This window comes from Arachis duranensis, chromosome 3, assembly GCF_000817695.3.
Source record: "Arachis duranensis cultivar V14167 chromosome 3, aradu.V14167.gnm2.J7QH, whole genome shotgun sequence".
Taxonomy (NCBI): domain Eukaryota; kingdom Viridiplantae; phylum Streptophyta; class Magnoliopsida; order Fabales; family Fabaceae; genus Arachis; species Arachis duranensis.
In genome coordinates this window covers 40,576,919-40,588,555 of record NC_029774.3, presented here as the reverse complement: position 1 = coordinate 40,588,555, position 11,637 = coordinate 40,576,919, and the positions used below count along the sequence as shown (strand labels likewise).

The window sequence follows — 11,637 nt, the reverse complement described above, 5'->3', positions numbered from 1 at the left end:
TTTAAACACATGGTAGTCTCCATTCAATTGAAGGACTAGCTCTCCTCTATCAATATCAATCACAACTCCTACTATGGCTAGGAAGGGTCTTCCAAGGATGATGCATTCATCCTCATCCTTCCCAGTGTCTAGGATTATGAAATCAGCAGGGATGCAAAGGCCTTTAACCTTCACTAGCACGTCCTCTACCAATCCATAAGCTTGTTTTATTGACTTATCTGCCATCTCTAATGAGATTCTTGCAGCTTGTACCTCAAAGATCCCCAGTTTCTCCATTACAAAGAGTGGCATAGGATTTATACTTGACCCCAGGTCACACAGAGCCTTCTCAAAGGTCATGGTGCCTATGGTATAGGGTATTAAGAATTTACCAGGATCTTGTTTCTTTTGAGGTAATGTTTACTGAACCCATGTATTTAGTTCACTAATGAGCAAGGGAGGTTCATCTTTCCAAGTCTCATTACCAAACAACTTGGCATTCAGTTCCATGATGGCTCCTAGATATTGAGCAACTCGCTCTTCAGTTACATCTTCATCCTCTTCAGAGGAAGAATAGTTCTCAGAGCTCATGAATGGCAGTAGGAAGTTTAATAGAATCTCTGTGGTCTCTATATGAGCCTCAGATTCCTTTAGGTCCTCAATAGGGAATTCCTTTCTGTCTGGAGGACGTCCCATGAGGTCTTCCTCATTGGGATCATGTCCTCCCCTTCCTCTTTGGATTCAGCCATTTTGATTATATCAATGGCCTTGCACTCTCTTTTTGGATTCTCTTCTGTATTGCTTGGGAGAGTACTAGGAGGAGTTTCAGTGATTTTCTTACTCAGCTGGCCCACTTGTGCCTCCAAGTTTCTAATGGAGGACCTTGTTTCATTCATGAAACTTAAAGTGGCCTTAGATAGATCAGAGACTATGTTTGCTAAGCTAGAGGGGCTCTGCTCAAAATTATCTGTCTGTTGTTGAGAAGATGATGGAAAAGGCTTGCTATTGCTAAACTTGTTTCTTCCACCATTGTTATTATTGAAGCCTTGCTTCTGTGGATCCTTCCATGAAAAATTCAGATGATTTCTCCATGAAGGGTTATAGGTGTTGCCAAAGGCTTCACCCATGTAATTTACCTCTGCCATTGCAGGGTTCTCAGGATCATAAGCTTCTTCTTCAGAAGATGCTTCTTTAGTACTGTTGGATGCATTTTACAATCCATTCAGACTCTGAGAAATCATGTTGACTTGCTGAGTCAACATTTTGTTCTGAGCTAATATGGCATTCAGAGCATCAATTTCAAGAACTCCCCTCTTCTGAGGCATCCCATTACTCACAGTATTCCTCTTAGAGGTGTACATAAATTGGTTATTTGCAACCATGTCAATGAGTTCTTGAGCTTCTGCAGGCATTTTCTTTAGGTGAATGGATCCACCTACAGAATGGTCTAGTGACATCTTAGAGAACTCAGATAGACTATCATAGAATATATCCAAAATGGTCCACTCTGAAAGCATGTCAGAAGGACACTTTTTGGTCAACTGCTTGTATCTTTCTCAAGCTTCATAGAGGGATTCACCATCTTTCTGCCTGAAGGTCTGAACATCCACTCTAAGCTTGCTCAGCTTTTGAGGAGGAAAGAACTTGGCCAAGAAGACCGTGACCAGCTTATCCCAAGAGTCCAGGCTATCTTTAGGTTGTGAGTCCAACCATGTTCTAGCTCTGTCTCTTACAGCAAAAAGGAAAAGCATGAGCCTGTAGACTTCAGCATCTACTCCATTGGTCTTAGCAGTATCACAAGAACTCAGTTAAAATATGATAGGGATCTTTTGATGGAAGTCCATGAAACTTGTAGTTCTGTTGCATTAGAGCAACTAGTTGAGGCTTCAGCTCAAAATTGTTTGCTCCAATGGCAGGGATTGAGATGCTTCTTCCATAAAAATTGGAAGTAGGTGTAGTATAATCACCAAGCATCCTCCTTGTGCCTCCACCATTGTTATTGGGTTCGGCCATGTCTTCTTTTTCGAGATTCTCTGTAAGATTTTCTCTGGATTGTTGTGCTTTAGCTTCTTCTTCAGAGTCCTTTCAGGTTCAGGATCTGCTTCAACAAGAATGTCCTTGTCCTTGCTCCCGCTCATATGAAAAAGAAGAAAACAGAAAAGAAAGAGGAATCCTCTATGTCATAGTATAGAGATTCCTTTATGTGAGTAGAAGAAGAAAAGAATAGAAGAAGGAGGAGAAAAATTCGAACACAAAAGGGGAAGAGATGGTTCAAATTTTTAGATGAATAGAAGTGTTAGTAAATGAATAAATAAATAGAAGGATGTGAGAGAGAGGAGTTTTTGAAAATTGTTTTTGAAAAATAGTTATTGATTTTCGAAAATTAAGAGAAGAAATAAAATTAAAATTAGAATTTAAAACAATTAGTTAAATAAAAAGATTTTTGAAAAAAAAGAGAGAGGTGATTTTCGAAAATTAGAGAGAGGAAAGTAGTTAGGTGGTTTGGAAAAAAGATAAGAAATACTAAAACAAACAAAAAGTCAATTAGTTAGTTGAAAAAGATTTGAAAATCAATTTTGAAAAGATAAGGAGTTAGAAAAGATTTTTGAAATCAATTTTGAAAAAGATATTATTTGAAAAAGATATGTTTGAAAAGATATGATTGAAAAGAGATAAGATTTTGAAATTTATTTTGAAAAAGATTTGAAAAAAAGAATTTTAGAAAGATTTTATTTTTAAAATTAAAATTGATTACTTGACTAACAAGAAACTAAAAGATATGATTCTAGAATTTAAAGATTGGACCTTTCTTAACAAGAAAGTAATAAACTTCAAATTTTTGAATCAATCACATTAATTGTTAGTAAAGTTTTCGAAATTTTAAAATGAAATTAAGAAAAAGATTTTGAAATTATTTTTTAAAATTTTCGAAAAATAATAAGAAAAATAAAAAAGATTTGATTTTTGAAAAAGATTTTGAAAAGATAGGATTTTTAAAATTGAAATCTTGACTTGACTAACAAGAAACAACTTATTTTAAAATTTTTTGACTAAGTCAACCCAAAGATTTCAAAATTTATGAGTAAAATAAGGAAAAGATATTTTTTTGATTTTTGAATTTTAATGAGGAGAGAGAAAAACACAAAAATGACTCAAAACATGAAAATTTTGGATTAAAACACATGATGCATGCAAGAACACTATGAATGTCAAGTTGAACACTAAGAACACTTTGAAGATCAAGATGAACATCAAGACTTATTTTTGAAAAATTTTCAAGAAAAGAAAAACATGCAAGACACCAAACTTAGAAATTTTTAATATTTAGACACTAAGAATTCAAAAATGCATATGAAAAACAAGAAAAGACACAAAACAAGAAAATATGAAGATCAAACAAGAAGACTTACCAAGAACAACTTGAAGATCATGAAGAACACCATGCATGAATTTTTTGAAAAAATGCATAAATTTTAAAAACATGCAATTGACACCAAACTTAAAAATTGACACTAGACTCAAACAAGAAACACAAAATATTTTTGGTTTTTATGATTTTATTAATTTTTTTGGTTTTTTTTCAAAAATTTTTTTTTGAAAAAACAAATGAAAATAAATAAAAAATTTTGAAAGATTTTTGAAAACTTTTTGAAAAGAAAATAAGAAGAAAATTACCTAATCTAAGCAACAAGATGAACCGTCAGTTGTCCAAACTCAAACAATCCCCGGCAACGGCGCCAAAAACTCGGTGCACGAAATTGTGATCTCAATGGCGCCAACAACTTGGTACGCACAATTGTAATATCACTCTTTTTCACAACTTCGCACAACTAACCAGCAAGTGCACTGGGTCGTCCAAGTAATAAACTTTACGTGAGTAAGGGTCGATCCCACGGAGATTGTTGATATGAAGCAAGCTATGGTCATCTTGTAAATCTCAGTCAGGCAGATTCTAATGGTTATAATGGTTTTCGAATATAAAGATAAATAAAGCATAAAATAAAGATAGAGATACTTATGTAATTCATTGGTGGGAATATCAGATAAGCGTCTGAAGATATTGTGTTCCTTCTGAATCTCCGCTTTCCTACTGCTTTCATCCAATCATTCTTACTCCTTTCTATGGCAAGCTGTATGTAGGGCGTCACTGCTGTCAATGACTACTTCCCATCCTCTCAGTGAAAATGGTCCAAATGCGCTGTCACAGCATGGCTAATCATCTGTTGGTTCTCGATCATGTCGGAATAGGATCCATTGATCCTTTTGTGTCTGTCACTACGCCCAACACTCGCGAATTTGAAGCTCGTCACAATCATCCCATCCCAGATCCTACTCGGAATACCACAGACAAGGTTTAGACTTTCCAGATCTCAAGAATGCTGCCAATGGATTCTAGCTTATACCACGAAGACTCTGATCTTACAGAATGGGAGGCTCGGTTTTCAGGCGAGGCAACCATGCGTTGTGGATCAAGAATCCAAGAGATACACACTCTAGCTTTCGCAGGTAGAACGGAAGTGTTTGTCAGGCACGCGTTCATAAGTGAGAATGGTGATGAGTGTCACGGATCATCACATTCATCAGGTTGAAGTGCGAATGAATATCTTAGAATAAGAATAAGCATGAATTGAATAGAAAACAGTAGTACTTGCATTAATACTCGAGGAACAGCAGAGCTCCACACCTTAATCTATGGTGTGTAGAAACTCCACCGTTGAAGATACATAAGAACAAGGTCTAGGCATGGCCGAGAGGCCAGCCTCCAAAACGTGATCAAAGGATCAAAAGATAATCCAAAGATGATCAAAAGATAATCCAAAGATGTCTAATACAATAGTAAAAAGTTCTATTTATACTAGACTAGTTACTATGGTTTACAGAAATAAGTCTAAGTGCAGAAATCTACTTCCGGGGCCCACTTTGGTGTGTGCTTGGGCTGAGCTTGAGCTTTACATGTGCAGAGGCTTCTCTTGGGGTTAAACACCAAGTTGTAACGTGTTTTTGGTGTTTAACTCTGGTTTGTGACGTGTTTCTGGCATTTTACTCCAGAATGCAGCATGAAACTGGCGTTGAACACCAGTTTGTGTCATCTAAACTCGAATAAAGTATGGACTATTATATATTGCTGGAAAGCCCTAGATGTCTCCTTTCCAACGCAATTAGAAACGCGCCATTTGAAGTTTTGTAGCTCCAGAAAATATATTTCGAGTGCAGGGAGGTCAGAATCCAACAGCATCAGCAGTCCTTTGTTAGCCTCTTATCAGATTTTTGCTCAGATCCCTCAATTTCAGCCAAAAAATACCTGAAATCACAAAAAAATACACAAACTCATAGTAAAGTCCAGAAATGTGAATTTTACATAAAAACTAATAAAAACATCCCTAAAAGTAGCTAGATCTTACTAAAAACTACCTAAAAACAATGCCAAAAAGCGTATAACTTATCCGCTCATCAATAAGCTCTGCCTTAGAGCCACAAGAAGAAGAAGCACTAATTCAAGTGCTTAAGACACATAGTACTGCCCTTGGGTGGACTATAAGTGACCTTAAGGGCATCACCCCGGCCTGATGCATGCACAAAATCCTGTTGGAAGATAACGCCAAACCAGTGGTGCAACCACAAAGGCGACTGACTCTGGCTATGAAGAAAGTAGTGCGAAAGTCACTAAGCTCTATAAGGCTGGGATCATTTATCCCATTTCTACTAGCCCCTAGTTGAGCCTTGTCTAAGTTGTTCCTAAGAATGGAGGCATGATAGTGGTTCATAATGAAAATAATAAGTTGATCCCCAAAAGAACAGTTACAGGGTAGCATATGTGCATTGACTATAGAAGACTCAATGACGCCACCAGGAAAGATCATTTTCCTTTACCATTTATTGACCAAATGCTAGAAAGACTAGCAGAGCATAATTTTTATTGTTTCCTGGATGGATATTCCGGGTGCAATCAAATAGCAGTGGATCCACATGATCAAGAGAAGACAGCATTCACATGCCCATCTGGCGTGTTTGCCTACAGGTGAATGCCATTTGGCCTGTGCAATGTACCTGCCACTTTTCAGAGATGTATGTTATCCATCTTCTTTGATATGGTAGAGAAGTTCCTTGAAGTGTTCATGGATGACTTCTTTGTTTTTGGAGACTCATTTGACTCCTACCTTGATCATCTGGCCCTAGTTCTGAAAAGATGCCAAGAGACAAACCTAGTTCTAAATTGGGAGAAATTCCACTTCATGGTAACTGAAGGCATTGTTCTCGGACATCGGATCTCAAACAAGGGGATAGAAGTAGATCAAGCTAAGGTGGAAGTGATTGAACGATTGCCTCCTCCTACTAATGTTAAGGCAATCAGAAGTTTCCTAGGACATGCAGGATTTTACAAGAGGTTCTATTTTTCTTTGACCAAGAATGCTTGCATGCCTTTGAAACCCTAAAAGCCAAGCTTGTCACTGCTCCTATCATCTCTGCACCTAATTGGGACTTGCCATTTGAACTGATGTGTGATGCCAATGACCATGCCATTGGCGCAGTTCTGAGGAAGAGACATGACAAGCTTCTGCATGTCAATTATTATGCTAGTCGTGTACTAAATGATGCGCAGAAGAATTACACTACTACAGAAAAGGAGCTACTTGCAGTGGTTTATGCCATTAACAAGTTCAGATCCTACCTAGTAGTATCTGAGGTCATTATCTATACTAACCATGCCACTCTAAAGTATCTTCTTACTAAGCAGAACTCTAAGCCTACACTCATAAGATGGGTATTACTCTTGCAACAGTTTGATATAGAAATTAGAGACAGAAAGGGCACGGAAAATCAAGTGGCTGACCACTTGTCTAGGATTGAACCAGTAGCAGGGACTTCTCCTTCCTCCACTGACATATCCGAATATTTTCCAGATGAGCAACTTTATGCCATCCGGACAGCACCTTGGTTTGCAGACATTGCAAACTACAAGACTATAAGTTTCATTCCCAAGGAGTTTAACAGGCAGCAAGCCCGAAAACTCATACATGATGCAAAATACTAATTGTGGGATGAGCCATATCTCTTTAAGAGATGCTCAGATGGAATAATCCGACGGTGTGTGTCTGAGGAAGAGGCACAGAGAATCCTATGGCATTGCCATGGCTCGGACTATGGAGGACATTTTGGAGGTGAGCGGGCAGCCACCAAGGTTCTCCAAAGTGGCTTTTATTGGCCTACTCTCTTTAAGGACTCTAGAGAGTTTGTTTGTAAGTGTGATAGTTGCCAAAGGGTTGGCAATCTCCCTCATGGTCATAGCATGCCTTAGCAAGGAATCCTAGAAATTGAGCTGTTTGATATATAGGGTATAGATTTCATGGGACCCTTCCCACCTTCATACTCAAACACCTACATCCTTGTGGCAGTAGACTATGTGTCTAAATGGTTTAAAGCAATAGCAACACCCACTAATGGCACCAGAGTAGTAATAAAGTTCCTCTAAAAGAACATCTTCAGTAGATTTGGTGTCCCTAGGACACTAATTAGTGATGGAGGTACTCATTTCTGTAACAGACAACTGGATTCTGTCTTAAGCCGTTACGGAGTTCGCCATAGAGTAGCAACACCGTATCATCCCCAAACAAATGGGCAAGCTGAAGTCTCAAATAGAGAACTAAAGTGAATCATAGAGAGGACAATAAGCGCCAATAGAAAGGATTGGGCTAGAAAGCTTGATGATGCTCTGTGGGCATACAGAACAGCTTTCAAAACCCCCATTGGAACTTTACCATATCAGCTGGTATATGGAAAATCCTATCATTCGCCAGTGGAACTAGAACACAAGGCCTATTGGGCTACTAAATTCCTCAACCTTGATGCTAATGCAGCAGGAGAGAAACGGCTGCTCCAACTAAATGAGTTGGATGAATTCTGCTTAGGTGCATTTAAAAATGCAAGGATCTATAAGGAAAAAGAAAAAAGGTGGTATGACAAGAAAATATCTTCCAGAGTCTTTGAACAAGGACAGAAGGTCCTACTCTTCAACTCAAGACCCAAATTATTTCCTGGAAAACTCAAATCCCATTGGAAGGGATCTTATGTGATTACTAGTGTATCACCTTATGGGCACATAGAACTTCAAGGTAAAGATCCTAAAAATAGGTTCACTGTCAATGGACAGAGAGTTAAACATTATCTTGAAGGAGATATAAAGCTAGGAAACTCAACACTGGTACTAAGTTAAGTACAGTGAAGTCCAACTAAAGACATTAAAAAAGCACTTGTTGGGAGGCAACCCAACTATATTTGTTATTTATGTTTTCTATAATTTAATTTTGTTTTTCTAGTTATTTTCTGTAGGGTCATGATCATGTGCAGCAGTCAGAACAGAGATAAAAATGTTAAGTAGTAAAAACAGAACACTCTGGATGGAGTGTTACTGGCGTTGAACGCTAGTCAGGGAGCACAGGCTGGGCGTTCAACGCCCCCAATGGGCAGCATAGCTGGTGTTGAACGCCAGCCAGGGAGCAGACACTGGGTGTTCAATGCCAATACAGAGGGCAGAGATTCTTAAATTCCTAGCCTCTCAGGATCACTGGGTCCCACAGCATCTTCCCCATTAGTCATATTTGCTCGAGGACGAGCAAAACTCTTAAGTTTGGTGTTGCAAAAGCTTTACTTTTTGACTTCTACTACTCCTGCAAAGAGCCATGAAGAAAGAACAACAAAGACAAAGGCATGACATTGAAGAGATCAAGCACCACATTGGATCCTCAAGGAGGAGTACTAGCCGCCACCATTAAAGGTGGATTCATTCTCTTTATCTCCTTTTCTTTTGTTATTTTTCTAGTTTCTGTTATATTTTTCTGTCTGTTCTCTTGTTCTTGTTGCATTATCATTTGCATTTATGTCTTAAAGTTGTAAAATGTTCCATATATCTCTCACCTTATTTAAAAGAAAATTTTATTTGAAAAGAATTGAGAGATACATGAATTTCAAGTTATATAATAAGAATAGTTCAATTATTTTGATGTGGTGGCATTGCTTTTGTTTTCTGAATGTATGAATAAACATTGCATATTTGAAGTTGAAATTTATGAATGTTGGCTTTTGAAAGAATGATGATAACAGAGAAATATTATTGGTAATCTGAAAAATCCAAAAATTGATTCTTGAAGCAAGAAAAAGCAGCAAAAAGAAAAAGAAAAAGCATGTTGCAATAAAAGAAAAAAATTTAATATACATGCGAAAAAAAGAAGAGAAAAATCCATTACTGCCTAAAAATGAAGGAAAAGGAAGACAGATTGAAAAAACCAATAACCCTTTAAACCAAAAGGCAAGGGTAAAAGGATCCAAGGCTTTGAGCATCAATAGATAGGAGGGCCTAAAGGAATAAAATCCTGGCCTAAGCGGCTCAATCAAGCTGTCCCTAACCATGTGCTTGTGGGTGAAGGTATCAAGTGAAAAGCTTGAGACTGAGCGGTTAAAGTCGTTATCCAAAGCAAAAAGAGTGTGCTTAAGAACTCTAGAAACCTCTATCTGGGGATTCTAGCAAAGCTGAATCACAAAGTGCTTAGGGTCACGACCAAGACTTTAAAAGCTATGTTCAAGAATAAAAAGAACTAAACTAGGAGAGTTAATAATATCATATGGATTCTAAGTTCCTAAAGAGACCAATATTTCTGAGTTTCAATGGATAGTGAGATGCCAAAACTATTCAGAAGCAAAAAGTTACTAAGTCCTGCTCATCTAATTGAAACTAAGTTTCATTGGAAACTTTAAAATTTATTGTATCTTAATTTTCTTTATATCTGACGAACGGATTTTTGTGTGGTCTAGAATTTCACAAATAAATTCTCGTTGAAAGTATAGCTTCTAAAACAACAAGAATCCTTCCGTACAAAAGATTGTTTGTCACGAGTAACAAACCCCTAATAAAATTGATAACCAAAGTATTTAAACCTCGGGTCGTCTCTCAAGGAATTGCAGGGAGGTGTGCTTATAATTGGTTATGAAAAAGTATCTTTTTGGGATTTTTTAAGATAAGAAGCAAGAATAGTAAATGGCAAAAGGAATAAACTAATAACTAGAAAAGCTCTTGGCAAGGTATGAGAATTGGGTGTCCTATCCTAGTTATCCTTATCAATTGTGATAAGAATTGTCCATTGTTTCCACTTGGTCACCCTCTAACCACAAAGGTGCATCAAGTGGATAAATCAAGTATTTTGTCAAGTACTTTGAGGGCATAACATAAAAACATAGAAAAGCAATAAGAGATAATAAAATCCAAACAATCAATTGCATTAATATGGAAATTGAATCTAACATTAAAAGTTCACAAACTAAAATAACAATGAGTAATCAATAAGAATAGAAGAGAAATCCTAAATCCTAAAACCTAGAGAGAGGAGAGAGCTCCTCTCTCTAAAAACTACATCTACAACCTAAATTGTGTGAATGAGAAGTTGTGTGATTGAATGAATCTGATTCCCCCACTCTGCAGCTTCTATTCTGTGTTTTCTGGGCCAAAAATTGGGTCAAAAACAGCCCAAAAATCGCTCTACGTCGAGCACGTGGCTCTGTCACGCGTACGCGTACGTGTGATCCACACGTACACGTGATCCACGCGTGCTCATCACCTAACAGCACGGAAACTATGACAAGTTATATATCGTTGCGAAGCCCGAGATGTTAGCTTCCCAACGCAACTAAAACCACCTCATTTAGACCTCTGTAGCTCAAGTTATGGTCGACTGAGTGTGAAGAGGTAAGGGCTGACAGCTTTGCAGTTCCTTCAGCTTCTTGTATTCCTTCTATTTTTACATGCTTCCTTTCCATCCTCTACACCTTTCCTGCCCGGTAATCTCTGAAAATACTTAACACACATATCAAGGCATCGAATGGTAATGAGGGAGGATTAAAATTAGCTAAATTAAGACCAAAGAAACATGTTTTCAATCATAGCACAAAATAAGGAAGGAAGATGTAAAACATGCGAATTCAATGAATAAGTGTCAGATTAGTGGATAAAATCCACTCAATGAAGCACAAGATGTGGTACGAAATGGTGGTGCATCAAATCTCCCCACACTTAAACATTAGCATGTCCTCATGCTAAGCTCAAGAGAAGCTATAAGAGTGAAGGCAAAATGGTAGAACTTATGTAATGCAACCTATCTATATGAATGGAACTATATGCAAAAAAAAATGATTATACCTACTTGGTTAAAAGTAAATAAACCTTTCAAGAACAAATATGAACTGGATTTCACTAATTCAAATCATAAAATGAAGTACAAATAAACTTGTAGAAGAAAATAGCTCATGAAAGCCGGGAACAAAGAATCGAGTATCGAACCCTCACCGGAAGTGTATACACTCTAATCACTCAAGTGTTTAAGGTTTGATTCTCTCAATTCTCTACTAATCTTGCTTTCTAAGCCTTGCTCTTCATCTAACAATCAACAAAAATTTAATGCACAAATACACATATTAAGAGGTCTTTTTAGGGTTGTAATGGGGTTAGGGTCAAGGTAGGATTGTATTTGGTTGAGTGGACTAAAATCTGAATCATTAATTAACCTAAACTTCCCACCTAACTTAAGACAATCCATGTAATTACAATGCAAGATCTAACTACCCATTAACCATGTTTTTCACATATTCATGCATCCCAAATTGAGTACAATT

General features: G+C 37.3%; 1 non-coding gene across 1 annotated transcript; it reads left to right on the top strand.

The window, feature by feature from the left end:
* The first annotated feature begins 1,490 nt into the window (after window positions 1-1,490).
* Window positions 1,491-1,598, top strand: LOC127746368 (small nucleolar RNA R71). The gene has a single exon (XR_008007987.1). It is a non-coding gene; the product is annotated as a small nucleolar RNA R71 (small nucleolar RNA).
* Window positions 1,599-11,637: the final 10,039 nt, after the last annotated feature.